The following is a 26,882-nucleotide window of genomic DNA, read 5'->3' as shown; positions in this document are numbered from 1 at the left end:
GCAAATGGAAGAAGAAGGTTAAAGAGGACGTGAGCAGGATCTGAAAACCACCCACCTGCAGGAGAACTGTATGAGCTATGATTGGTGAGAGACACAGAAGTCAGAGGGTTCATGAGCACCCAGAAACGGCGTGGCAGGAAAGACACATTAGGCAATACGTCACAGCTACCAAGTGGGCCATCTGCCTAGGACAACTTGGTTCAAGACCAAGCGGAATGGGTGAAAGAACCAAATAGCCAGACATGGGCTCACAACTCATATCAAGCCCCAAGTCAAACCATTATTTCACCCAGATAACGTTGGCATTCACAACGAACATGTCAATAGAGCCCCCAGGAAATGCTTACTGCCTGTTCTCTTGGAGCTGGATGAACTGGAGTACCTAGCTATCTGAAGAAGAGGAATATCCCAGAGTTCTATGTCACCTAGCTCCACCAGTCTCAGCAGAGTAGAAAGCACCCTCATTGGTGATGTATGGTCATGATGGAGTCTTGGCTTATGGAGTACAAAAAAATATGGGATGAGCACTGTGGTGTATGTCACAGAGACTTAGAGAAATATAAAAGTATTGCAGAGTAGCAAAGAAAGTTCAGTTGAAAAGTATATAGAGTCAATTATGTAACTCTTCTCCCCAGAACTATTCTACCCAGTTCCATGACTTTCTCTAGCAAGTTTCAGCAGCCTGAGAGCCTCCCAGCATTCGGCACAGCAGTAGTGAGTGCAGGTCCTTATCACTAATCCCACAAAGAGAGGTGTCCCTCTGCACTCACTTAGGAAAGTTTCTGCTAGTTATGCCTGACAAAGGATAACAGGGCAGCAAAAGACTTTGGAGATTGTCTTTGTCTAATTCATTCTGCACTGGAGGAAACCAATGCAGATCTTTAACTGAAAAGAAAAAGTATAAACTAGGCAAGATCTGATTAAATCCCAGAATCACTTCAGAAGAGGACAGGAATAAGGAAAAAATTTAGCTCTGCCTATCTGTGTATGTGTATGTGGGGGAGGAAAGCTGTGGTTTACATAGGCAAACATTAAACCACTTTGTTTCTTCTTCCAAGACCTGCCTCTCATGAACACCAAGGGGGCATTTCTTACTTCTTTTGTCTACTTTTATTTCCTAGTTCCTGGTGATAGAATCCCCCCAAAATTCCCCCCTTCTTTGCTGGAACCAAATCATACCACCTTCAGGCCATAAGAATTGGAAAACAGCCACACACAGAAGGAGTGATCAACAAATGCATAAGTTAGACATGTTAGCAAACATTTAAGGTTTCTGGAAACTACAACTTCCAAGGACCAAACTCCACAGGATGGGGAAATCAAAGCCAGGTGAAGATCTGGGCTGAGTTTCAAATATTCCTGGGTTTATGAAGGAGGTGGAAAGTGGGAAGAAGAATCCTGGAACTGAACTCACAGAAGGCCAAGCCTCCCACATCCCAAGGGTGACAGCAAACAGGTGTAGACCAGGCAGTTATGTCCTCAAGTCATCCCTGTCAGAGAATTTTCACAATTTTGTTATCACATTTTATACTTTCTCAAAGTGACCATATATATTAATTGTATCTGTAATTGGATTTGAGTTTCTGATTCCACTAATGATACTCATGGTAATACCTCTCTGCCTCTAGCCTATCATCTACTCTCTCCTTGACCCCCCCCCCCACCACCACGCCGGGCCTACTCTCTGGGTTCCCATCTCACATCCATAGATTCCTGTCTTCTTTATCATAAGGTCCCTTTTGACAAAAGGAAATTGAGACATAGAAATGTGCCTTGCGCAAGATCACACCACAAATTAGGAGCACAGCAAGGATTAGAATCCAACTCTCCGAACTCTGGTCCAGCACTCTTTCCAACTGACCACAATACCTCCGTTATAGGAGAAACATCTGCCCTTGAGCATCAAGACCAAGAATCAAAACAGTTTATCTGCATGTCTTCTTAAGCAAAACAACACAGCCAGAATGTTTGGCAGAGACTAACTAAATATTTCCTCTGTGATCTACGCTGGAGGGGAAGACTGTGGCAGTGACGTAGGCACAGCAAACGGGGAAACTGAAGAGAGGACCACTGCAAAGGCCAGCAGATGGGCACAAAGAGGAAAAATGCAATCCTTAACTGAGGACAAGCGGGGGACAGAGGAATCAGATTATTTTTTTAAATTATTGAGATTTAAAAATAGGATTCTAGATTTCAATATGAATGTGAATAGACTGTCATCTAAGAGTTGACCAAACAGATGCTGGAAGAAAACGTATCACAATACCAAGTAATGTAAACAGGAATCTATGGGTGTGGGGTGGGAACGCCTGGAACTCGAAGGGTAGATAGGCTAGAGGAAGAGAAGCCCTACCACTAGCACAATTAGTGGGACTGGAAGGGAACCCAAGGGACTCTAATAAGGGTCTTCCAAGAGGAGGAAAAGCAGCAAGATCAAGCAGCTAGAGGAAGGCTGGGGGACTGAAGAAGTCACTATACAGAACTAGGTCCACTGGTTTAAGGAAAAAACCCTACCTAAAGTATCCAAGAGAGCAACTCCCCAAACAGTGTGAAAGCTGTGAAGAGAGTGGAAAAGTTATTACCACCCAGTAAAATTAACTTGAGCTTTCCAGGGACCTTTAAGAAAGAAAAGGCTTCAAAGGGCAGATAGGATCCCTCAACTGCATCAGAGGCTCTGAGATCAGGACTGTTCAAATGAACAAGAGAACAAAGAGGTCTGAGGCAGGCCTTCTACCACTGCCCCTCGGGGTGAAAGGGCTTCCTCCCGTACCTACTGTAAGCCCTAGTCTTAGACAGCACACAGTGAAGTCAGCCTCAGAGAGGCTGCGGAGGTGCCTGCACTTGAGGGAGGCAGGCTGACACCAGAGCAAGGGTGAGGTAACATCACCAGCAAATTCGGCTACCGGCGGTCACCCTCCCCACAGGGTCCGCCCCTTGTCTCCCCTGCCATGCTACAGCCTGGAGGAAAGGGAAAGAAAGAACTCGGAGCTCTTAACCTCAGAGGGTTTATGTTCTACTTGAGCAGCCAAGACACACATTCCAAAGAACTGGGAAATCCTGCATCAACATTTTAGCTCAACAAGCACCAACAGGCAGTCTAGCCTCTGGGCTTGGAAGACCATTCCCTTTCTTAGGGGAGAGCAATGACAACTAAGGCAATGACTGGCAAATGAGAAAAGGTCTAAAAGTCACAGAACGCAGCAAACGAGAATTTTAGGAGATAGATGAATTGCTTCCTAATTATGAACTGATCCACTCACTAGGCAACGTCTATGAGACAAGAAGTTAAGCCAAGGAAAGTATTTAAAAGGCAGGCAGGGCGGGCAGCTCTTCCTCAGGTAGAAAAATTGAGAAAGCAGACAAAAGGAAGGAATGACCACCATGGAAGCAGGGAAACCCCCCAGCCAAGGCCTCATTTGTAATCAAAGGCAGAAAGGACCAAACTAATGTAAACAGGCCCCGGAAGCTAATGTGCCCTGCTCCAGAGAGGCCAAAACACACACTTCCCCAGCACAGCCCTGGACATGTAGAAGGCAGGTGTTCCCTTGGACAAGAGAAGCAGGCTAGGAGAGCTGGGGAATTCCCAAGCTGCTTTTAGGCTTTTTTTCTGTTCCCAGGCACTCAGAGCATTCACAAAAACTACAAGGCACGGAGACCAAGTGGAAGGTGAAGCCAAGACTTTACTGCTTGGAGGAAAATGCAGTTTGCCCAGAGTTCCCACAAGAGAGACTCAGAAGAAAATAACCAGGCAGAGCAGCAGGACCACCCCCAAATCTCAGCACCTAGGCCACAGTCTTGCGAGCTTCCCACATCCCTCTTTAGCACCAATGCAATAAACAGCTGCCCTGGAGAAAACAATGGGCCTTTGTCTATGCCTCTGCCCTTAGATTATCTTGGAGAACCAAACAGGATAATTCCTTTAGAGGAGTGGTTCTCTTAAATACTGGTCCAGGCCATGGTAAAAGTTTTTTTTACCATCCACAGCATCCTTCTCAAATCAATTCCTACCTGTTTCATGCTGGGCAGTAAGGGTCCTGCGCAGCCCTCGCCCCACCCCGCCTATGACTCAGTGGCAGACAGGTCCCTGCAGCACTCTTCCTGGAGCCTTCACGGGTCAGACACCACAGCTGCTACTTCTGCTTTCTTCCTGGCCTGGCCACAGAACTGAGCCTAAGAACTGTTCTGACTCCCTTTCTCTCCATTTACCAGAATATTCCGTATTGAGTACACTGATTGTTGATACCGTTTTCATCAACATACCTGTTGAAATGCATGTGAACAGTAACTGAAATTTAAAAAAAAACAGTATGAAATAAGCTGGATGTCAAGCTTCTCCTAATGTTGTGCTATCAAATAAAAATTCCCAAATTGACAAACACATCAATAAATTTTATGTTGTAAAATTTTTCTTGATTCAAAATATTTTAAATCTAACCTAATTTTGAAAAAGATGAGTATACGGGGCTTTCTTGGAAAAGGCTGGCCTATTATCCTATGTTATTTATTTGTTTTTAATTTATTTATTATTCTGGTTTTCAAATGTCCTTTCTTTTTTTTTTTCAATTTTATTTATTTATTTTTTCCCCCAAAGCTGCAGTAGATAGTTGTATGTCACAGATGCACATCCTTCTAGTTGCTGTATGTGGGACGTGGCCTCAGCACAGCCGGAGAAGCGGTGCGATGGTGCGCGCCCAGGATCTGAACCCGCGCCGACAGCAGCGGAGCACGCACACTCAGCTGCTAAGCCACGGGCCGGCCCTCAAATGTCCTTTCTTATATGATATGAGGTTTGGGGTTTTTGTTTGTTTATTTTTAGTCACTTTCTCTGGGAAAAATTTTAAAATCTGGGAATCTTACATTGGTCTCAAAAAACAAATAAACAAACAAACAATAACTGTGTTTTGTGAAATCTCATATCCCTACAGTGTGCTGGTCTTCTCCCATTTTCCTTCACAGGGATAACTCATGGCAAATGAACTCCGGAGCCACTTCCTCCAAACCACCAAAGCCTAGCCGCCACAGCACAAAATCCCTTTCCGTGGAAAAGAAACAGTCTGAAGAACTCCTAGTATCTTCCCCCTCAATTCCTCTCTTCTAGCCAGCATTACTCCTCTCCCCAAATGCCTCCGAATAAAGCAAACTCAGAGTTTTTCAGGACAGTTAGCTGGATACCATGAGTTCCCTAATTCAATCCAGAATAGCGCTCATTTTCCATGATTTCAGAACGAGGAAGCCTCACAATGTAGTGGAATGGGCTCTGGAATCAAATGAACCTGGGTTCAAATTCTGGCTCTTGGGCAAGTTACTTGATTTCTCCATGTTGTGATTTCCTCCTCTTTGAGACAATTAGTGAGATTTATGAAAGTATCAAGCAGTGAACGGCACAGAGTAGGTCTTCTGCACTGACTCAGCGCTTCCTTGACAGCATTCTCTCCTACTGCCCCCAAGAGGTAGGCTTTTCAGAGACTTTTGAAAACAAAAACCTAGAAATACTGAAACCAAATACAACATTTTCCCACAAGAAATCAGAATCGTGTGGCTTTCCTTACCTTGCCTTGCTGGTTACCTTCCCACGGCTGTCCTCAATTCCTTTCCAGGCTCTCCTAGGAAAGGCCCAGGGCTTCTATTTAATGGTATAACTCTCCCTTTTCTCCCTCTCAAGAGCCTAGAAGAATGAATTATTAGGTGGCTCAGGGTTCCCTAAGGGCAAGGCTTTCAGTGTCATCTTGGAAAATATTAAAATATGGAAAAACAGCTCATCTCACCGCCTCGTGTTTCTGTGTGGTATCGAATCAACCCTTTGATGGCTTCCTTTTGGAGTTCGTTCAATCTGTTCTACGCAAACACTCAATCAGGTCTCTATCAGTTTGCTGAATAAATGTTCCAAACAGGCAAAAAAAGTGTAACCAATTTTTTTAGGACTACACATGGTCTTTACAGCACCCCTATTTTCATCCCTATTAATGGAAGCCTCTCCATCATGAAAGCAAAAGAATTCCCAGTACCAGACGGGCCACCAGAAGTGTGACCTTACGTGCTACCTTCTCTGGGATCACAGAAATTTTATATAGTTGAATTCTTTATAAGGGTGATTCAGTACATGTATATGTTAAGTTTGATTTAATTTTCAGAATTTTATAAAAATTTTTCACATAAACAAATTCACACATCAGGAAAAAAATCCTTTATTGGTCCAAGGATCTCAAATTTTGGTTCCATAATTGTAGTCACCCTTTTTAATGACAGGCTGAGGGCCTCAACCAAGCATGTGGCCAATGTGTGGAAAGAACCCTTGGACTCCAGCACTAATCTCAGTCTGCCCACTGCTACTAAGGTATAAAACCTATACGAGGAATAGACCCTGGCTGGGCCTCATTTTTCTCCCCTAGCAGAATGTAAATAAGAACCTCTATATTTGTAAGACTGTCCATAAGATTACTAATATGGAAAATAGTCACTGGGACGGAAGCACCATTAATGGCCCGGCTTCCGTCTCACTATCTCATCCAGGCCCTTGGCAAGAGCTCCTCCCACAGACCTCCATCCCCATCGCCTCTCTTTTCTGAGCCATCAAAGTGCACTGTCAGGCTGGCTGTGAACAGCATCCTGCTCATGCCACTCCTGCCATCTCGCCCAAAGTTTCCATGTTCTTTTATACCTGTAGGCCTTTTGCATATACTGTTCCCTCTTCCTGGAATGCCTTTCCACCTCTATTTTGCTAGCCAACTCCCACAGTCCCTCAAGATTCAGCTCCCACAGCACCTCCTCTGGTTGCTTTCTCTGATCCTGGGGCTTCCTTCGCATCTTTTCCTTATTACTCTTCCCTTTCCTCTGGTCAAGCACCTGTATCATACTCTATCGTCAATGCCTGTTTATCATATATGCCCTAAATGAATTTTACAAAACAAGTACTCTTCCCATATATTTAAGTTAACATTTATATTTCTGCATCATAAATAGTAGTAAAGATATACTTTCTGGCATATTATAAATATTGGCATTTTATAAATATTGACTTTTTAAAATAAAACTACTAAGTTACTCTCTTAAATGAATCCAAATCAATCCAATGAAATCTAAATATCATAATGATTTAAAATCAATCATCACCCATTTAAAAAAACATGAAATTTTATACCATTCCTTTCTCTCCTTTCCTTCTTACTTCCTCCTCAGAATTTTATCCTAATATTTATGCTTGAAAAGTTTTTACTGATCAACCTATGATACTTCTCTGCAATATAACTATTATACATAAATAGATATACATAAATTTTTTTAAACGAATTCTCTAGTATCCATTATTTTTTTTTTTATAATTTTATTTTTTTTTCCCCCCAAAGCCCCAGTAGATAGTTGTATGTCATAGCTGCACATCCTTCTAGTTGCTGTATGTGGGATGCGGCCTCAGCATGGTCGGAGAAGCGGTGCGTCGGTGCGCGCCCGGGATCCGAACCCAGGCCGCCAGTAACGGAGCGCGCGCACTTAACCACTAAGCCGCGGGGCCGGCCCTATACGTAAATTTTTTAATTCTCCTATGACATATAAGCTCTAAACATTAAAAAAATTTTTTTCTTTTGGGTTGGGCTTTCATTATCTTTATTCTTAATATGCAATTGATCAAAACATAATTATATTACAAATCTGTATTATTAAATATAAAAGTAAAATTTTATTATAAATGCATTAATTTTCCATTTTTATAGTTGCAAGCACCAAGAAACTTTGTTCACATAAATAACTAGAAAGGAATGAAAGAAACTTTGTTACAGCAATATCAGTCAATCTTTGCATGCTTTCTGAGTTATATGTCAAAATTACACAGTCATCTATCATCAAAAATTATTTTTAATTATCTACCAGCTGACAACTCTTTCAATTTTGTTGAAAGCAAAAACTGGAAACCATCTGATAAGGAAAACGATCTGTTACTCAGAGTCATTCACTTTCCTTTTTCTTTCTTTCTTTCTTTTTCTTTTTTTTGCTGAGGAAGATTTGCCCTGAGCTAACATCTGTTGCCAATCTTCCTCTTTTTTTGCTTGAGGATGATTAGCCCTGAGCTAACATCTGTGCCAATATTCCTCTATTTTGTATGTGGGTCGCTGCCACAGCATGGCTGACGAGTGGTGTAGCCCCATGCCTGGGGTGTGAACCTGTGAACTCAGGCCACTGAAGCAGAGCACGTGAACTTAACCACTATGCCACAGGGCCGGCCCCAAGAGTCATTCACTTTCTTAAAAATATTCCTAATTGTTCCTTTGCTTGCTAACCCAGAAGTCTCCACACATCAGGTACACAAAGAGTAAGATTCAGGATAAGTAATGGTTATGCCTTCTTTTTGTAAAGTGGGAGAAGAGTGATTGAGACAGGGGACACCTTGAGTGCAACTGTATTCACAGACCCGGAGGCTGTAGCACACCAATCAGCCAGCTCTCCAGAAACATGACTAAATGGTGTCTCTCAAGGACAGACTGCGTCCTAGTAGAAAGCTTTCTCTCAGTGGGAGGGCTCTTCCTTCAAGTTAATCTTAACAAAGATGAAATGGGAATTCGGAACTTCACTTCTCTTACACAAAGTCATTTTCCAAAATGGGAGGGGGGCGTAATTAGGCTATCATTAATTAAACTCACCATCACAAGATAAAAAATGCCTCAATTCCTTAACCCTTTATAATGAGCCTGAAATGGGATCTCAGTGTATTGAAAAGGACTTCTCACAAATCTCAGTAAACACAGCACAAACAAAATAGTCTGAAACCATTGAAAGGAGGATCAACAAATAAACTTAGAAGAATGAATAAACAGGAAAAAGATATAAGCAAAGAAAAAAAAACTTACAATAGAAAAGAAGAACAAAGCTAATCTCTGTAATGGAATGCCTTCCTCACAGTAAATAATCAATTAATCAATCAATCAAATTTACAGAATGGCTGATATTGATTCTCAAGGAGATGCAACAGACTATCATAATGACTATACAACTACAGGCTGCAAAATAGTAAAAACATAAGGTCCATACTAAATCAATGAATAGATATATGTAATAAAAATGGAAGTGATGCTACAGACAAAGCTAATCAGAAAAAGATATAATATACAGAAACTTTTTCTTAATGAAAGAAATAGAGACATTCAAAGAATGCACAAGATGACTATCACGAGAAGGAATGTAGCTCAGAAAACCACTCTGCAAATACTAGCAGTCTTTGAACAAATGGCCTCAAATCTATAATTAAAAGTTTAATATAAATGATAGAAGAGTTTGGTCTGAATACAAAAGATTTACAGAATCCTGAACAAAATCAACAACCAGGGACTAACACTGTGACATCCTCATATTTTTTAAGTATAAAGAAAAGAAAAAACCCTGCATGTAGAGAAGACCCAAATTTGAATTTCTTTCAATTTTGTAGATGAAACAATTAAGGCCCAGATATGTATACAAAACTCTCAGAGAAAGTATTTTTACCTAAAATTATTTAACAAGGTGAGAAGACTCCTCGAGAAAACGAAAAAGAAATGTCTGTTAGAGCTCTGTTCTTAAGAAATTTACTCATCACATACCTCTGTCCAAAATGTGGCTGAAAGAACAACTTTCATTAAATGAGACTTAAATGTTTTAAGTTTAAAAATAAGATGAAATAACCAAAACCAACAAATGTTAAATAGGGAAAGAGCAATTGTCAAGAATAAATTATTAGTAAAAATATAACAAAAGTAAATTATTAGTGAAACATAACAAAAGTAAGAAGCAACAGAGGAGGAGGGGAGGAGGAGTAGCAGAACATGAAGATAAATTAACAAGCAATTTATACAATGTCATTAACATTTACAGAAGGGGCACATCAACCAAATGCACAGTGTGGGCATTGTGGGGATCCCAACTCAAACATCCAATTTAAGTAAAAGACATCTTTGAGAAGATTAAGGACATCTGAGGATGCCCTGGGTAATAGATGATATTAAGGAATTATTGTTAATTTTGTTAAATATAATAAGAGAGTGCTTATATATTTTTTAAGTCCTTATCAGTTAGATCTGCTTTCTGATCTATTACTGGGTAAAATAAGACAATATCTAGAAATGAGGAGATAGATAAAACAAAATTGGCAAAATGTTGATAATATTTGAAGCTGGATGAAGAATATATGGAAGTTCATTATACGGTTCTCTCGACTTTTGTGCATGTTTGAAAATTAGAAGTTTTTTAAATTAACATATTTGTTGGGCATCTACTAAATATGAGGCATTGCCTAGGTATTAGACACAAAGATAAAATTGCCTCAAGAAAGAAACACAGTAAAGCAAGGGTTCTTAACCTAGGGTTCACCCCAGCAAACATCCATGATTTCTGTGAGTGACAAAGCCATAGGTAGTGCTATTACTACTGTGCTTTATTGCCTTTATTCCTAATTGAAAGAAATACTAAATTTCAGTCAGGGGTCAGAGAAACTGATGATGTAGTTTTTTCCTATCCAAGTTGTAGTCCCTCTGAATTCCATCCATGAACCTCCAAGGGTTACATCATTCTGCAAATATTCATTAAACACCTGCAAGGCAACAGTCACTGCTAGGCACTGGGGATGCAAAGGTGAGAACAGTCTTTAAGCTATGCAAGTTAAAACAGTGCGGTGTTATCATGAGAACAGACGGATAGCTCAATGGAACAAAAGTCTAGAAACATACTGAAGTATATATATGAATTTAGTATGATTAAAATTAGTATTTTTGAGGGGCCACCCAGTGACATAGTGGTTAAGTTCCCACACTCCACTTCAGTGGCCCGGGGTTTGCAGGTTCGGATCCCGGGCACCGCTCAGCAAGCCACTCTGGGACGGCGTCCCATACAAAAGGAAAGGAAGATTGGCACAGATGTTAACTCAGGGACAATCTTCCTCACAAAAAAAAAATATATATAGTATTTTTTAAACAGTGGGGAAAGAATGGATTCTTTAACAAATGACATTAGGACAATTCTTTGGAAAAAATAAAGTTAGCAGAATAATTAAGAGCATGGGTTCTGAGGCTCAGTTACCTGAACTTGAATCCTATCTTTGCCTCTTACTAGCTGGGCAACTTTCAGCAAATCAATTTACAGCGATACTAACAGGGAAAACAACAGTGGCTACATCACAGGTTTGTTGCAAGTATTAAATGAGTCAGTACATATAAGTATGTGCTTGGTATTAGTGCCTGGCATATAAAAATGCACTCAAAAATATTAGCTATTATTATTTTATAACAGAATAAATTCCAGATTTAGTAAAGATTTAAATGCAAAAAATGGTATCATAAAAGAGGGAGACAAATATACAATGGACATATAATGTCCATTATATATTCTTGCTGAGGGAAGATCTAAGAATGACACCACAGGTAAAAATTTTTTTTAAAAGACTAATAAATTTCACTACGCTAAATTATTAAAAATGTTTATGTGCAGAGAACAAAATTAAAAGATAAATGACAAACTGAAGGAAATATATGTAGTATATATGAGTAAATATTCTTAATATTAAAAGAGTTGGTAAAATCAGTAAAAATAAAATATAAAAATACACAAACATATAAATCACAAAATATAAATTAAATGGCATTAAACATATGAGAAAATATTCAACCTCATAGCAATCAAAGAAACGCAAATTAAAACAGCAATGCAATACCGTTTTTACCTTATCAGATTTGCAAATATTATTTTCATTCTTTTTAGTTTGGCAAGGAAGGCTAAAAATAGGTACTTTCATTCACCCTAGCAGAAGTGTACACAGGTTAAAGACTTTCTGGAGGAGGATTTGGCTGAGTGCATCAAAAACCCTTGAAAATGTTCATCTCTTTCATCTATCCATTTTACTTCTACTAATGTATCCTTCAAAAATAATCAGGCATATATTTTTATAGGCATAAGGATACTCATGACTAAAATATAGGCATAAGGATACTCATCACAGCCTTTTTATAGCAGCAAAAAGTAGGGGAAAAAACTAAATGTAAGGGCTGGCCCCGTGGCTTAGCGGTTAAGTGCGCGCGCTCCGCTGCTGGCAGCCCGGGTTCGGATCCTGGGCGCGCACCGACGCACCGCTTCTCTGGCCATGCTGATGCCATGTCCCACATACCTCAACTGGAAGGATGTGCAGCTATGACATACAACTATCTACTGGGGCTTTGGGGGAAAATAAATAAATAAATAAAATCTTTAAAAAAAAAAAAAAACTAAATGTAAATAATAAAGTAGATAAAGATCTAGTATTTTATGAATTTCTGTTTGTTTTACAGTGTTGGTATGTATTTTGGTGCGTATGCAAACAATGGTCATCTCTGTGTCGTGGAATTGTGGGTGATTTTTTTGGTCTCTATTTTTTTATTTTTCTAGATAAAATATGAATTACTTGTGTAAAATTCAACTAATTAGGGGGAAATGCCCTATCCATGGGCTCTTCAAAGAGAAAGACATGTGAATAAGTATCTGCCTATAATAATCATGCCTCCAGAGTGCAGAGAAGGGCTTGATTCTGCCTGGAGTTGAGTTTTGAAGGATGAATTTGCCAGGGAATGAAGTCAGAAGGCCAAGCAAGAGAATATCAAGTGCAAAAAAATGAAAGGGAAAAAGAGCCTATTGTGTTGGTAAACTACGTGCAATTTGAGCATGGCAGGAAGGGCAGGCTATGTGTGAAGGACTTGAAGTAAAAGCCAGATGACAAAGATTTTTGTATGTCATGTTAAATGAGTTTGGAATTATCCTGTCAAAGAGTCAATAAGAGCTTTTGTGATTTATTTATATGAAGATCAAGAAAAGGCAAAACCAATGGCAATAGAAGAGCGCTTAGGGCTAGGAATGCGGAGGCTGTCGGGGAAGAGACATAAGGCAACCTTCTGGGGTGCTGGAAATGTTCTCTATCTTGATCTGAGTGGTAGTAACATGAGCGAATACAAACGCACAAATCCATTAAGCTATATGCTTCCTATTTGTGCACTTTGCTGTTATTCCTTATAAAAAGAAAAGAGTTTTTAGCAAGGAAGTATAATAATTAAACTGTATTTTAGAAAGCTCACTTTTGGGAGCAGCCTGGGAGACTGCAGAACATCCAGGGGCAGGCATTCCGCCTGCACTCTAGGAAAAAGATGGTGAAGGCTTTAACTGGGTTGGAGGCAGCAAGACAGTAAAGAGGACTTTTGGGACCTGGAACTGACAAGACTTTAGGGGTGTGACGACTGAGAGAGAAGGAGAAATCAGAAATAACTCTGATATCAACAAAGGAGCTGGTGACTACAGGAGAAGACAGAGTCGCTTTACAGATAAGTGTTGAACACGGAAAGCTTGAGGTGCCTGTGGACCATCCAGCTGTCCAAGAGCAATAATGACACACACTAACTATATGCCAGGTCGTCTTCTAAGTACTTTACATATATTAATTCATTTAACCTCGCAAAAACCTTATGAAGTAGCCACTGTTATTACCCCATTTTACAGATGAGGAAACTGAGGCATAGACAGGTTAAGTGACTTGTCTAGGATGACATATAATTAGTGGTAAAAAAAAAAAAAAATGATTTGAACCCAGGCCATCTAGCTCAAGAGTTCATGCTCTTAAGGTAACCCCTGAGATACAAGTGATGTATCTCTGACATAAAGGAAATAGTTTGAAGCCCTGAGGATAACTGAGATCCCACAGGAAGAGAGCATACAAAAATAAACAATAATAAAGCATGCTTCTCAGTGTGGTTGCAAGGGTTAAATGAGATGACATTTATAAACCCCTTAGCAATACACAGGTCACAGAGCCAGCACTCAATTGAAGGAAACTATTAAGGATAATTCAACAAGACAGTATCGTACAAAAGGGACTGGGTTAGATTAAAAGAAGTTTAAGGGACAGAACAACCAGATAGAGTGTGTGGTTACAGGTTTGATGCTGGTATGGAAAAAACAATGATAAGGACACTTGGGGGTCAATTGGGAAATCTGAAATATGGTCCAAGTATTAGTTAAAATAAAAATTTACTGCACTGGAAAAGTGGAGATAATTGAAAAATAAGATAGAATGAAAAACAGTATGTATAGTACAATCTTGCTTTGGTAAAAAACAGAACACAAATATGTACATATATTGGGCCGGCCCCGTGGCTTAGCGGTTAAGTGCACGCGCTCCGCCACTGGCGGCCCGGGTTCGGATCCTGGGTGCGCACCCACGCACCGCTTCTCTGGCCACGCTGAGGCCGCGTCCCACATACAGCAGCTAGAAGGATGTGCAGCTATGACATACAACTATCTACTGGGGCTTTGGGGGCAAAATAAATAAATAAAATTATTAAAAAAAAAAATATGTACATATATACATCTAGAGACAGATCTCAAAGAGGGTGCACCAAGATATTAACAGTGGTGATCTCTGGCTATTGGGAAAGTGAAGCTTTTAATTCTTTTATATTGTACTACAATGCACATATTATATTTTTAAAAGAACCAATTTAAAGTTGATGTTGAAGATAAAGATAATTTTACATTTTGTAGTTTTCTATTAAAGGAGCCCACAGACATGAAGAAAGGAGCTTGCTCCAGACACCAAGCAAAGGAGGGAGAAACAACCTCAATCCAGCTGGCAATCCAAAGGCTCAATACAAGACTCTTCTTCTACACCTATCTTCTTTTCCCTTTCGTTTGTTCTGAGCAGCTGCCTTTCCAAATAATGGGAAAATTTTGCATGATTGCCTCCCTCTCATTTGTGTCATTCATTCTAGAAAACAAGACACCATGTCCCTCCCAGCATCCCCAGAGAGCCAACAAAGCAGCAGAAGTGAAGAGCCTGAGAAACACCAAACACTGCATGCCTGGTATCAGCACTGTAGGCAAAGCAACTTTCAGAGGAAGGAGGAAAGATCCCATGGAGAAGGCTCTTCTTTGGGATTACATAGGCAGGATTCTCCTGGAAAGATTTCAAACTTAAAGGTTTCATCAGGGAAGTGCTCCCTTAATGGAACTTCCAAACTTAATGCAAAGGAGTTAATTTTCATTTCTCTTAAATGTAAAGAAGGGGTTTGGGGACAGCGGTAAGAGGGAGAGGGGAAGGCCCAGTGTGAGCAGAACAAGTAAAGGGGGATACACTACTGCTGACAACACTCTCCTCTTGGCTAGGAATGCCAGCAAACTGGAAAGCTGTCAGATCTACCTGGTAAATTCCAGCCAACCAGTTGAGGACCCTCTCCAATTCTTATTCAGCTTCAAAACTGCCTCAGCATTCAGTATACTGCCTGTTACACAGTAAACATTCAACAAATGAATGTCAGCAGAAGTGAACAGTCTGAACTCGCTGAGGGTTTATGGACAGAGCTATACAACCTTGGGGGCTAAAAGGTCTTAATGTGAAATAGAACCAAATGTTAATATTCTATTAATAACATTTGATGCAATACGATCAAAAGATTAAAGCTCCAATACTCAGCACAGCATCTCACATTCAACAGATCCTGCTCAATAAGTATTTGTTGAACGTTGAATGCTCCAGGATTTTTTCTGCAACCCAAACTCTCAGATCCAGTGTGGGATATTATTTAAAGGTCTGTGTTCTCACTTTTATGCTGACTTTTTTTTTTTTTAAGATTTTTATTTATTTATTTTTTTCCCCCAAAGCCCCAGTAGATATTTGTATGTCACAGTTGCACATCCTTCTAGTTGCTGTATGTAGGACACAGCCTCAGCATGGCCGGAGAAGCGGTGTGTTGATGCGCGCCCGGGACCCGAACCAGGGCCGCCAGCAGCGGAGTGCGCGCACTTAACCACTAAGCCACGGGGCCGGCCCACTTTTATGCTGACTTTTAAAGTTTTTCCTTAGAGATGGAAAAAGACTCCTGAAGACAGAAAAAACTTTTAAAGTATCATACCCTGTGCCAATTCACTGGTCTAGTAAGGGCTGCATCAACCTATTCTCATCAGCTCTGGTGGAAAACTTATGTGGACTACGTGAATGGGATCCTCCTAAGTATCTGTGGACCCAGGAGGCAGGTATTACTTCCATTGGGCTCTTGTTCCCTAAAAAAACAGTGCAAGGTTGGGGTCCCCGGATGCCTGACTCCCCAGCCACAATGTAGCTCCTCTGACAGAGAAGTCCACGCCCTCTTTTGGAAGCTGCTCCCATTCACTATTCCTCTGCCCCTTCTGCCTCTACCCAGCCCCTCCATCACAATTCTCACACTAGTACAGTGTTATCTTCTAGCCCTACTTTCCTAACATGGCCCGGGTTTCTTAAGAGGAATTATCACTTACATACTAAAATGTCATTTACAACCATATACAGAATTAAGGTAAAATACCAGTTCTCCAGGCTTCTTACTCCTGGAGTAAGGAGAGTTACTCTCCTTAGAAATCTGGGAAAGTAACTCTCTTAGAAATCTGGGTACACACATCTTACCAGAGAATTATATGTCATCTTCAAAAACCATCAGAAATTTCCAAAAACAAACTGAAATGCTACTAGGCCCCTAACTACACTAATACCTGGATTGTTACAAGGGCCTCCTAACTCCTCCAAGGCTCCAGTTTCTTCTTCAATTCCAACCCATTTTCCATACTACCAATGATATATCACCTTCACTGGAGAGAAATGACAGAAGAATATTTAAAGGGTTTTCACATGCCTCCCTGTCATTCCAAATTTAAAGTTTTCAAGATAACATTCAAGATCTCCAGGATCTGGTCTTCACTTTATACAGCCTACTATAACTCCAATGGATCTCTTTCTAAACCTACTGATTCAATTAGGACGGCCTAATTTCCATCCCACACAAGCCAACATCTTTTCTGCCTCTGGGCCTTTGCTTATGCTATTCCTGGTCACTTCCCACCCCTTCAAGTGTCCTCCTTGCTTCTGTATGGAGGAAAGAGAACTGACCTAGGAAACAAAATACCTGGATTCCAGACACGGTTCTGACATAAACTAGCTGGGTGCCTTCAGACAAGTCCTTTGCCTCTCTGGGCTCAGTTTCCCCATCCATAAACAGAAAGATTGAACTAGATCATTTTAACAGTCCTTCCAGCTTAAAAAAAAGTTACACTATGATTCCTATATGCCCAACCAAATCCAATTCTCCTTCGAAGTCTACAAGTCCTCCAGGAATTTTCTCTTAGCACTCCAGTCTACACTATTCTCTCCCTTTTCTGAACTCCTACGTCTGGAATCCAAAACAAATCACACACTGCGTTCATTCAACTAAGATTTTCTGAGCATTTTCTTGGCCAGATATTATGGCAAAGACTTGGTAATAAATATAAAGCCAAGTAAGACCCCAATCTGTACATATCACCTCTATATCCCTTTCCTCTCCACTATTTTTATCTAACTGAAGTCATGTTAAACACAAACATCAAATGCAAATGACACCACTTTTCATTTAACAAATATTTAAAGAAAATTTTCCCTGTACTGTTCTAAAAAATAAAGATACCAGTAAACAGATGGACCAACTCCCTAACCTCATGGAGTTAATTTATTTGTGGAAGCAGACAGGAAAAACACACAAATATGTAATATAATTTTAAAAAGAAAAACAAAGCAAGGATTAAAGACTGACCAAGAACAGTTTACACAGGATGGTCATGGAAAGCCTCCCTGAGGAGGTGCATCTGAACCACCACCTGCATGAAGAGAGGGTACAAACTAGCAATATTCAAGAACATCTGAGACAAAAGAGATGGGGAGGAAGGTGGAGAGCAGGTGGGAGGCCTGGGGGTCAGAGCACTTAAGGACTTGGTAGTAACTTAGGATTCTATTTCTAAGTGTGATGGGTGGGATTCCAAATGTGGGCTAAAGTAGGGGACGAACATAATACTTTGGTTGCTACATGGAGAAGAGACTGTAAAGCGACAGGAGTGGAGGAGTCGGGACCAGTTAGGAGGCTTTACAGACCCAGTTAAAGGCTTGGCATCCAATCTCCAACTGTCTAGGTTCACATCCTAACTATTCAGCTTATAAACTGTGATCTCAAGAAAGTTCATTTCTCTGTACCTCAGTTTCCACATCTTTAAGTGAGAATAATAGTACCTACATCATAAAGTTGTCTGGAAGATTAAACTAGTGCATGTAAAGCCCTTAGAACAGAGGCTGGCACAGAGTAAACACTCGATGAATGCTAGTAGGTTAAAGCCACGGGATTACCTAGGAAAAGTGCAGATAGAGAAAAGGAGGCCGAAGCCTGAGCCCTACAGCACTCCAACATCTCCAAAGGCCTCCATTCAACCCAAGATTTTGCCATAAGCCTGCATGTCCTAAGCTTTGTCTGGGGCCCCAAATCCCCTGTATGTAACTTACAATTTAAAGCTTGAAAACTTAATACTTTATATAGTTCTTTAGGCAACAATTATAAGTTCTAAGTTCAGGGGTTTTTTCCACATACTTGTCCTGTATATCCACCACCAGGCTTGGCACAGAGTTAGACACACATTGGGGTGTTTGCAAACACTCACTTGTGGATATGTCACGTAAATTAAAAAAAAAAAAAAAAATCAACGTAATGCACTATGTTTCTCTTAAACTTCACTTCTTCAAGGAATGATGTGGACTATAAGATATCCTCAGCCCCACTCCATCATCCAACCATCAAGACCATCTTGGCAGAGATAGTCACAATGGCCAAAGCAGTCACACCACCTGCCATGCCATTTTCCCTTCTGACTTCTCAACCCTTACACTTTGTGTATAAACTTTTCTGTCTCTTCTTTCCTGGAGATTTGTCTAGGTATAGAAGCTTCTCAAATCTGGCCACATGTCACACTCAGTCCCCCCACCCCTAGTCCCCATAGCCCTAAAAAACCTAGACATTGAAGCCAGAATATTCCTTAAAAAACAAGAACATCAAAACTTAGGAGGAAAAGAGGGAAAGAAAATGGGCATAACCCAAATACATATCCAGAAAATCATCTAGGAGTGTTCTTCCCACCAATGTACAGGAGTCACAGTGCCTTCAGCTAGTTACTATGAGTATTTACAAAATCACCTCCAGTGGTACGAGTTTCCAACACAACAAAGGTCCAAGTCAGTGAGAGGGAAAAAAAGAGTTCTGTTTCTAAATCTTTACTCAATTTCCACAGAACTATATGCCCTTCTGTTTTTCTTCCCTGTCCCACCCACCATCTCTCCACACCCCAGCCCTGGCGATAAACCACAGAAAATAATGCTGACCTATCAGGACCAGCTCTTGATGTGGCTTCAACCAAGTCTGAGCCTCATATCCTGAGATCTACCCCTGGCCCTCCAGGGACCACTGATGGTGACAAATACATGGGAATTATGTAGGCGACTTAAATGTGGACAGAGCTGGGCACATGATACTGCTCCCAAATTGGCTTTCTTGCTCATATCTAAACCTGGAATAGACAAAGGCTGCTAAATGTTATTTTACCAATACCTTTCGGTAAAGCTATTTCTAACTAATTCTGACCTACTTATGGGGGTTTTAAAAATGGTCCATCTGAAATAAGATACAAAGTGGCCTCTGCCCATCTCCCATGACTCTGCTATCACTTTCTGTATAAACACTTTGGCCCTAAATACTATTCTGATTCAAGGCAGTGACCTTTCAAAACACAGACATGGAAAAAAATAGCAAAACAAAACCCTCACAACTGATATCTCTGATTAATTGGACATTAAGAACTCAAATGAATACTTGGACCTTAAATCTCATTTTTCCATGCTCTCCCTAACCCTACAGAGCACTAAATACTCATTTGTAAGCTGGGTTTTCTTCATCTGTAGGTCTGGGTACAGATTCTAGTGTCCACTGAGAAGAAAAAGCTTTGATTCTCCTCCCATACCAGTAGAAAATTTCGACAGAACTTCCATTCCCCTTGGGTCCCAGTGTTAGCATCACTGTGGTTTGTGTAGAAGCCCTTTGCGTCTAAACACCTAGAATCCATCCCTGACTCAAGTGGCAAGACCAGACTTTCAGGAAAAACCTCTCCAGGCAGTCCTTATTACTAACCACTGGGCACTTTCAAATGCAGGGGATATTATGCTAAGTGGAGTTCCCGGCAACAGTAAATGGAATCTAAAGCAACTAATAGCAAAAATAACCAACTAGGGGCCAACCCCAAGGCGTAGTGGTTAAGGTCGGCATGCTCCACTTCGGCGGCCCAGGCTCTCGGGTTCAGATCCTGGGTGTGAACCTACACCACGCGTCAGCCATGCTGAGGCGGCAACCCATACACAAAATAGAGGAAGACTGGCACCGATGTTAGCTCAAGGTGAATATTCTTCACCAAAAAAAAATTAAAAATTAAAAAAAATAACCAACTGGGCCCTGTTCACTCACTAGAAATATGTCCCCACATGTTGAGCCTCCTTATCAGGGCTCATCTCAGCACCTAGAGCAGAGGCCAGAGTGATGTATAAACAGTCACTTCCCAATAGCAGTAGTTGAATCAGGAGGTATCCAACACCAATATCCAGAAATACCTTCCCATCTAATTTCTTAACTTTACCCACTCATTGATTCATCAAACACCTAATATTAAGCATGTTCACTGAAGAAAAATAATGAGAGAACAAACAGATGCTTGAAAGCACTAGCCCAGTGCTTTTTCCATAGTGGAAATTCAACAAATGTTGAACACAGGAAAGAGTGTATGAATGACAGTAATACAGAGCGCTTCCTTGGAGACCAGCGTCTATAAAACCTCCCAAGACACTGACTCCTGGATTAGAGGCACTTGCAACCCCACTCCAGTTAGACTTTGGGAATAGGAATAGGGAGAAGGAGGGAAAAAATCCACAAATATCTGGATTCAACCTTGTCCTTAGCTAGATTAACATCCAAGATCCCAACTTCACATCAAAGAAAGAAAGCCACCAACACTGACACGTGTCCACTCAAAGTCGTTTCCAGAACACTGACAATCAGAGTTCCCAGCATATTCTAATCACTATGGCCCTTCATCACAAGTGGACCATAAAAGGGTTTTATTTCTCATGCTATTAACAAACGGCTAAGCAGATTATTTCTATCATATTTGCTTGGGGATCCTAAATTCTGGTTTAAACAAATGATTCCCACACTTTTAAAAAGGCCTTAATTGGGCTAGTCTGTTACTTTCAGTGCAATCTTGCAAAGGCTGGATTCTTTTTAAGCCCTTAAAGGACTTGAGCAAAATTCTTTTGATGATAATTTTTTTAAAAGATCATACTCCAGAGTTTACATATGTTCCACAATTACTCATGCTGATAGGGGGAAAAAAAGCACATTTTATTTCCAAAAGGCTCCCTTCAATCTGAAATCTCTAATTGCCAACATATCTGATATTGACTTCCTGCAAAAAACAAAACACAAAGCAACAAGGATAATCATAGGTCTAAAAAGCGAGACTTATAAAGAAAAATAGAGAAAGCTCAGCTGTTTAACCAGAAAAAGGAAAGTAAAAGATGGGTACAGAAGGGACACTATACATTTGGTAGCTGCCACTGGGGTCAAGGAAAGACAATTTGTTTACTCTGTGAACATCCGTGCGTTGAAGAGGAATGGGAAAACAGTAAACGTAAGAAACACTAAAATAAAACTTAGGCTAACTACAAGGAGATAATCTGTGATCATCAGCCTGGAAAGCTCAGAAAATATTTCCTAGAGAGGCTGTGAAATCTCTTGAGAGCGAGCAGATCTCTTGAGAAAGATTTAAGGATATGTGGAGGTAGAGTGGGTTAAAATAGTCAAGTGGTTCTACTATACTAGATTACATCTGAGTACCAAAAGGATATTTCAGTCCTATTTTTCCAAGCTTTTAGCTATCTTAGAAAATCTAAATCACTCCTTCAATAAATTACAATAATGACAAATGCTAACCAAATATGAAACCATTAACAACTGTGCAAGTAAGCAATGAGCCAAATATGCAACCAAACATCTCTGACATTTAAATAAGAGCATTGCCAAAGTCTCTTTTTGAGACCCCAACTCTCAAAACTAACCTCAAGAGCATTCTCACAGAAACTCACACCAAAAGATCACCAGTCAACTAACAGTAAGATTTGTCATTCTCTGGAGGAAAGCCTAGATGGTTTTTCTTTCTGATCTATAACCACAGGCTACAGATAAAACAAAACGGCCTTCAGGTGACAGAAGATACAAAATGGGAGAAGGAATCAAGGGACTAATCAGGATATGAACTCCGCTGGTCCTAAGGGGTTACCCTGATATAGAAGAACTAGAAAAACTGAGCTAAGAGATCCCTCCAACACCAAACTCCAGACACTTCTAAAAAAATGGCAAAGCTGGAACTTTAACCTATATCTTTGGACTCTAAATCCCCTACACTGAGAGGTCACATTCCTCAGAGGTCCAAAACCCAAACTGAGTCATGTCCTGACACAGAGGTGCTGGGAGAATTTCACATATGTGGAGTCAGCCACGCTACCCTTGCGCCACAAGGTCCTGAGAATTTCACATATCAAAGCCCCATTCAGTAGGGCAAGTGCTCCAGTCAGAGCCTCTTAAAGGTAAAAATGGGTATGGAGAACTGAGATCGTATTTTGGTTTTGCATTATTTTATTTTACAAAAAAACCACAGCTGACTTTAATATTAATTAAAATAAAACAAAACTTCTCTAGTTGACAAACTTGATTTTTCTACCTGTCAGCTGCCCTTTTTTGCACAACCTCCTGCTACCTGGGAACCAAGTCCTTGGCCTAAGAACCAAGTCTTTCGGCCAGGCTGTAGTGGTTAAGTCCACGCACTCCGCTTCGGGGCGGGGCGGGGGGGGGGGGTTCTCAGGTTTGGATCCCAGGCACAGACCAATGTACCACTCATCAAGCCCCGCTGTGGCAGCATCCCATAAACAAAATAGAGGAGTATGGGCACAGATGTTAGCTCATGGCTAATCTTCCTCAGCAAAAAGAGGAAGATTGACAGAGGTTAGCTCAGGGCCAGTCTTCCTCACAAAAAAAAAAAAAAAGGTACCAAGTCTTCAGAGCGCTGACAAGTTCAGAGGAAAAGGCCTAGAGGCTGCACAAGGAAGAGCAAGAAATCTAGACTGCATTCAAAGTGGGAGACAATTCTAGTAAAATGGCTCCACTGCTGGTCTTCGTGAGCCCATTATCTGCAGAGAATCAAAGGGTCTGGCTATAAACTTGGGTATTCAATGGCCCTGTAAGCTCCCTAGCTGTATATATGAACAACACAATTAACTGGTAAGAAATGTGGAAGGGTGAGAAGAGCTTTCTACATCTCCAAATCCCTGCTTTCACATCCCTTCTAAATTCCCACACAGTAACTCTCCAAAGGCATCCTACTGCTCCCTCCATAACAGAAAGTGAAATAAATGTACATTTTCTCTTAATTGGTCTTATGATTAAGAAAGGTAATCTCAATTCATTTTTACCTTGCCAGTACCAAGTTTTAAAGTTGAGCATTTTTAACAAACAAGGGAACGTGAGAGGAAAATGGCACGTCAACTTAAACGAGATCTTTAGGGCAAGGCCCTGGTTTGGAGCTCAACTTTGCCACTTAATAAAGACTCTTAAACAAATTACAACATTGATCTATGTCCCAGGGTAGTCATGAAAGAAAACTTTCACCAAAGCATTACGAAACATGTGGGGACCATAGAGGACAAACCACTAGCCGTGCTGCTCCACATACACATTCCATTTCAATGTTCGCCTGGTCAGATCCAGCTCTTTTCTGACCCCCAATAACCCTGTGGTCAGTGCAACTAGTTCTCACCCAGTGAACCAAGCTATTGAACGGTATGGTCAATGGGGCAGGAATTTAAACACCCAGACATCTTGGCTATATTCACTTTTTTTAACCTCCTCATTAAGAACTACATCTCGCACATTACCTGTGATGAGCGTGTGTCACATTCCTGTACACAGATGTCATGTTAATCTTCTAAAAACATTGCTTTGCCAATCGCTCCTTCTCTCAAAAATCTTTAAAAGCTAGACAAGGTATCTAGGATAAGTTCCAGCTCCTGAGCCAGAATTCAAGCTTCCACTGCGGAAGGCAGCTGTGGAAGCATGAGTTTTAGAATCAGGAGATGGGGAGCTGGAATTCCAGCTCCACCACTTACTGCTTGTATGATCTTGAGCAGGTTACTTATCTTTCTGATCTTCTCTCTTTAAAACAAGAATTCCCTCTCTTTAAAACAAGCATAACAATACCTGCTTCACAACACTAGAGGAAGAGAGACAGCATGGCATGTGGCACAGAGTAGATGCTCAGTATTACTTTTCTCCTTAGCTCCAATCCAAATGGTCTACTCTCTCACTCTTTAAAACTCTCCCCATTCAGAACCACACTTTGCTTCAAGGCCTAACTGAAATCCCTTTCCTTCTATGAAGTCTCCCTGGTTCATAACCATTTTCTCCTCTGAGCTTCTATAATTCTTATATTCTAAACCAATCAATCTGAAATTTTTATTCTTTTCTTATGTGTCACTCATCTTTCCCCAATGAATCCACAAACCTATGAGCAAAGTTTTTACTAATTGTGAAGCCAATCACAATCTGTGTTCAATAAAAAATACTTTGGAGATAGAGTTGCCTTAGAGTTGTCTACCAACACCCCTTCTGGCCCAATTAGGGGATAATACCACTTCCCATGTACACTTGAACAAATCTCCACCATATCTTGGGGAGTTTTTCCAAGGGTAATATTTACTGTAAATGAAAAGGAAGCCTAAATGTCTGCAGTCACAGGGGAACCGTCTGCCAAGTCAGCAGAGCCCAGGAAGCCTTCACTTCCCTCATGCATTCAACAAGCTGTTCGTGAGCTCTTGCTTTGTGCTGTCCTTAATTCAGCATGGGAGACAGACAATCAGCAATTTGGCCTCTACCTCTGATTAGCTTTCTGGAACCTAGCCTATCTCTGATACTTAGGAAACCCCTATTTCTGAAAAATCTCATCAATGAAGGGATTCACCTTCTGAAAATATTACTTGCAGAAAAAAAGCAATCCTGCAGTCACTTGAGTTTTAACCTTGTGGCCCTATCCTAGGATGGCCAGTTGAAGTGTGTGCATATAAGAGATCCTAGACTGGTTCAACTGGCTCAACACAGTGCTGGAGATGGGATAAGGACCTCGTCACCATTCCCAAGACCCTGCTGTCCAAACAGCAGAAACACCTGCATGGGGATAAAAGCAAGAGCAGGACTAAGGCAGCATTAAGGCAAATTCTCTCAGTGAAGTTGTTTTATTCACATTCAAGTAATTATAAACCACATTCATATAAAGATCCCAGGAAAATGCAATAATCTCTCTTTAGAAACACTTTAAAATGTTCAGTCTCTTGAACTCTACTAAATTACTAAATTCTTTGATAAGGCAGCATAAACGTTGACTAAAGTGTGTTCCTTCAGTCCCGGGTCACTTAAAAAATATATCTTTAATAATTAGTGCACTTCAGGAAAAAAGGCAAAAAAGGAAAGGCAATCATTAACCAATAAACAGTTTAATTTGTTGAAGTGATAGAGTGCAAAGTTGATTTTCCTTTGTTTGAGTTCCGTGCGTGTGTGTGTGTGTGTGTGTGTGTGTGTGTTCTCGAAGGAGCCTACATACAAGCGACCGCACCTCCAGGTAAGAGGTCGACAGCCTGCAGAGCACCTTGGGCACGTCCAGGGGAGAAGGCGGCTTGCACTGCCCACTCCCAGGGCCGCAGGGACTGCAGTCTCCTCTCCGCACACCACCGCTCTGCACTTCCCCAGACCCTCGGCTCCACGTTCCCCGCCCCCAACTGCGCGGCCCCAGCCGGGGCAGGAAAGCAGAGCCTGCCACAACCGCCCGGAGGGCAGTCCCCACCAGCGCGGTAGAGCTACCCCTCCGCCCTGCTCCTCTGCGCCTTCAGAGGCCCCCAAGAGTCTGGGCGCCCGGACGCAAATACTCACAGAACTGGAACACCGCCCGGGGCTACGAGTGGTGAAAGCGGCGGGGGGGGGGGGGGACCAGCGCCCCTCCTGCCCGCCACCGGCCCGGAGCAAGGGCACTGGGGCAAAAGGCGACCTTCCGGCGGGAAGACGGGCAGGGAAAGCCAGGGCGGTGGCCGGAGGCACTTACCTCTGCGCTCCCCAGCCAGGCTGGGCGCTCGCACAGATGGGGGCTTGCCTGCAGCCTCGCAGCCCGGAGGAGGAGCCGCTCCGGGAGAGAGGGCGGTTGTCGGGCAGGCATCCGCGCCCGGGGCTGCGGCCGGGCTGGAGGGAGAGAGAAGGGAGGGAGCACGGATCTGAGTGGAGGGGGGCGTGGAGGAGGTGTGCCTCCACCCGAGACTGAAAGGGTGGGCTGCTGGAGCCGGGCGATGGGTGTGCTCCGAGGCACTGGAGGGAACAAGAAAACCGCGTTGAGAGTGCGCAAAGGGGGGCGGGGACTGGGGCTGGGAAGATGGGGGTTGGGGGCAGGATGAGGAGTTGCCCCTCAAACTGGACGGCCCTCACCTCGGCACCGTCCGACCAAGAATTGTCTGGGTCTGGAGCAAAGCACAAGGAGGTCTGAAACTTTATGTCATTTTCTCATACACACGTGACCCCCCTGCAGTCCAGATGGTTTCAATCACTGGAGGAAAAAAGCGGCTCCACTGGTATGCATGAAAAGCCGGAGCTGGGAGAGTCTGGGAAAAGCTGTCTGTGCAGCCAGCCTTCAAACAAACGGATGAGCTCCTTCCGTTCTCCCAGCCCGCGGCCTGGGGGAGCCCTGCAAAACCCAACAGACATTAAAGAAGCTGCATTTGGTACTGCAGCAGTAGCAGGGGAACTCTGAAAGCACTAGGGTTCCAAGTAATCTGGTCTGAACCGAAAGTTCCAAGGGCATTCTGCGAGTTTGTTTTAAATACTCCATTAGTTTGCAAAACCAAAAACTAGAAAAGGGTGTCATTAAATAAGAAGCAATGGAATACTAGCAGTGAGAATCTA

The 26,882-nt window shown here is 41.7% G+C and overlaps 1 protein-coding gene across 3 annotated transcripts in view; it reads right to left on the bottom strand.

Annotated features, from left to right (window-relative positions):
* Nucleotides 1-26,173, bottom strand: part of DENND2B (DENN domain containing 2B) — a 152,245-nt gene extending 126,072 nt beyond the window's left edge. For 2 of the 3 annotated variants that reach the window (XM_014782781.2, XM_087433253.1), the window contains exon 1: nt 26,035-26,172. The gene's annotated coding sequence lies outside the window, so the exon portion shown is untranslated. Of the gene's footprint in view, nt 1-26,034 lie in introns of all 3 variants that reach the window. The other variant, XM_087433250.1, reaches the window with a different exon arrangement.
* Between the last annotated feature and the right edge of the window lie 709 nt (nt 26,174-26,882).

This window comes from Ceratotherium simum, chromosome 7, assembly GCF_057802395.1.
Source record: "Ceratotherium simum simum isolate JZ-2026a chromosome 7, ASM5780239v1, whole genome shotgun sequence".
In the NCBI taxonomy this organism is placed as follows: Eukaryota; Metazoa; Chordata; class Mammalia; order Perissodactyla; family Rhinocerotidae; genus Ceratotherium; species Ceratotherium simum.
The sequence above is the reverse complement of the archived record's forward strand: the minus strand, read 5'-3'. Positions and strand labels throughout refer to the sequence as shown.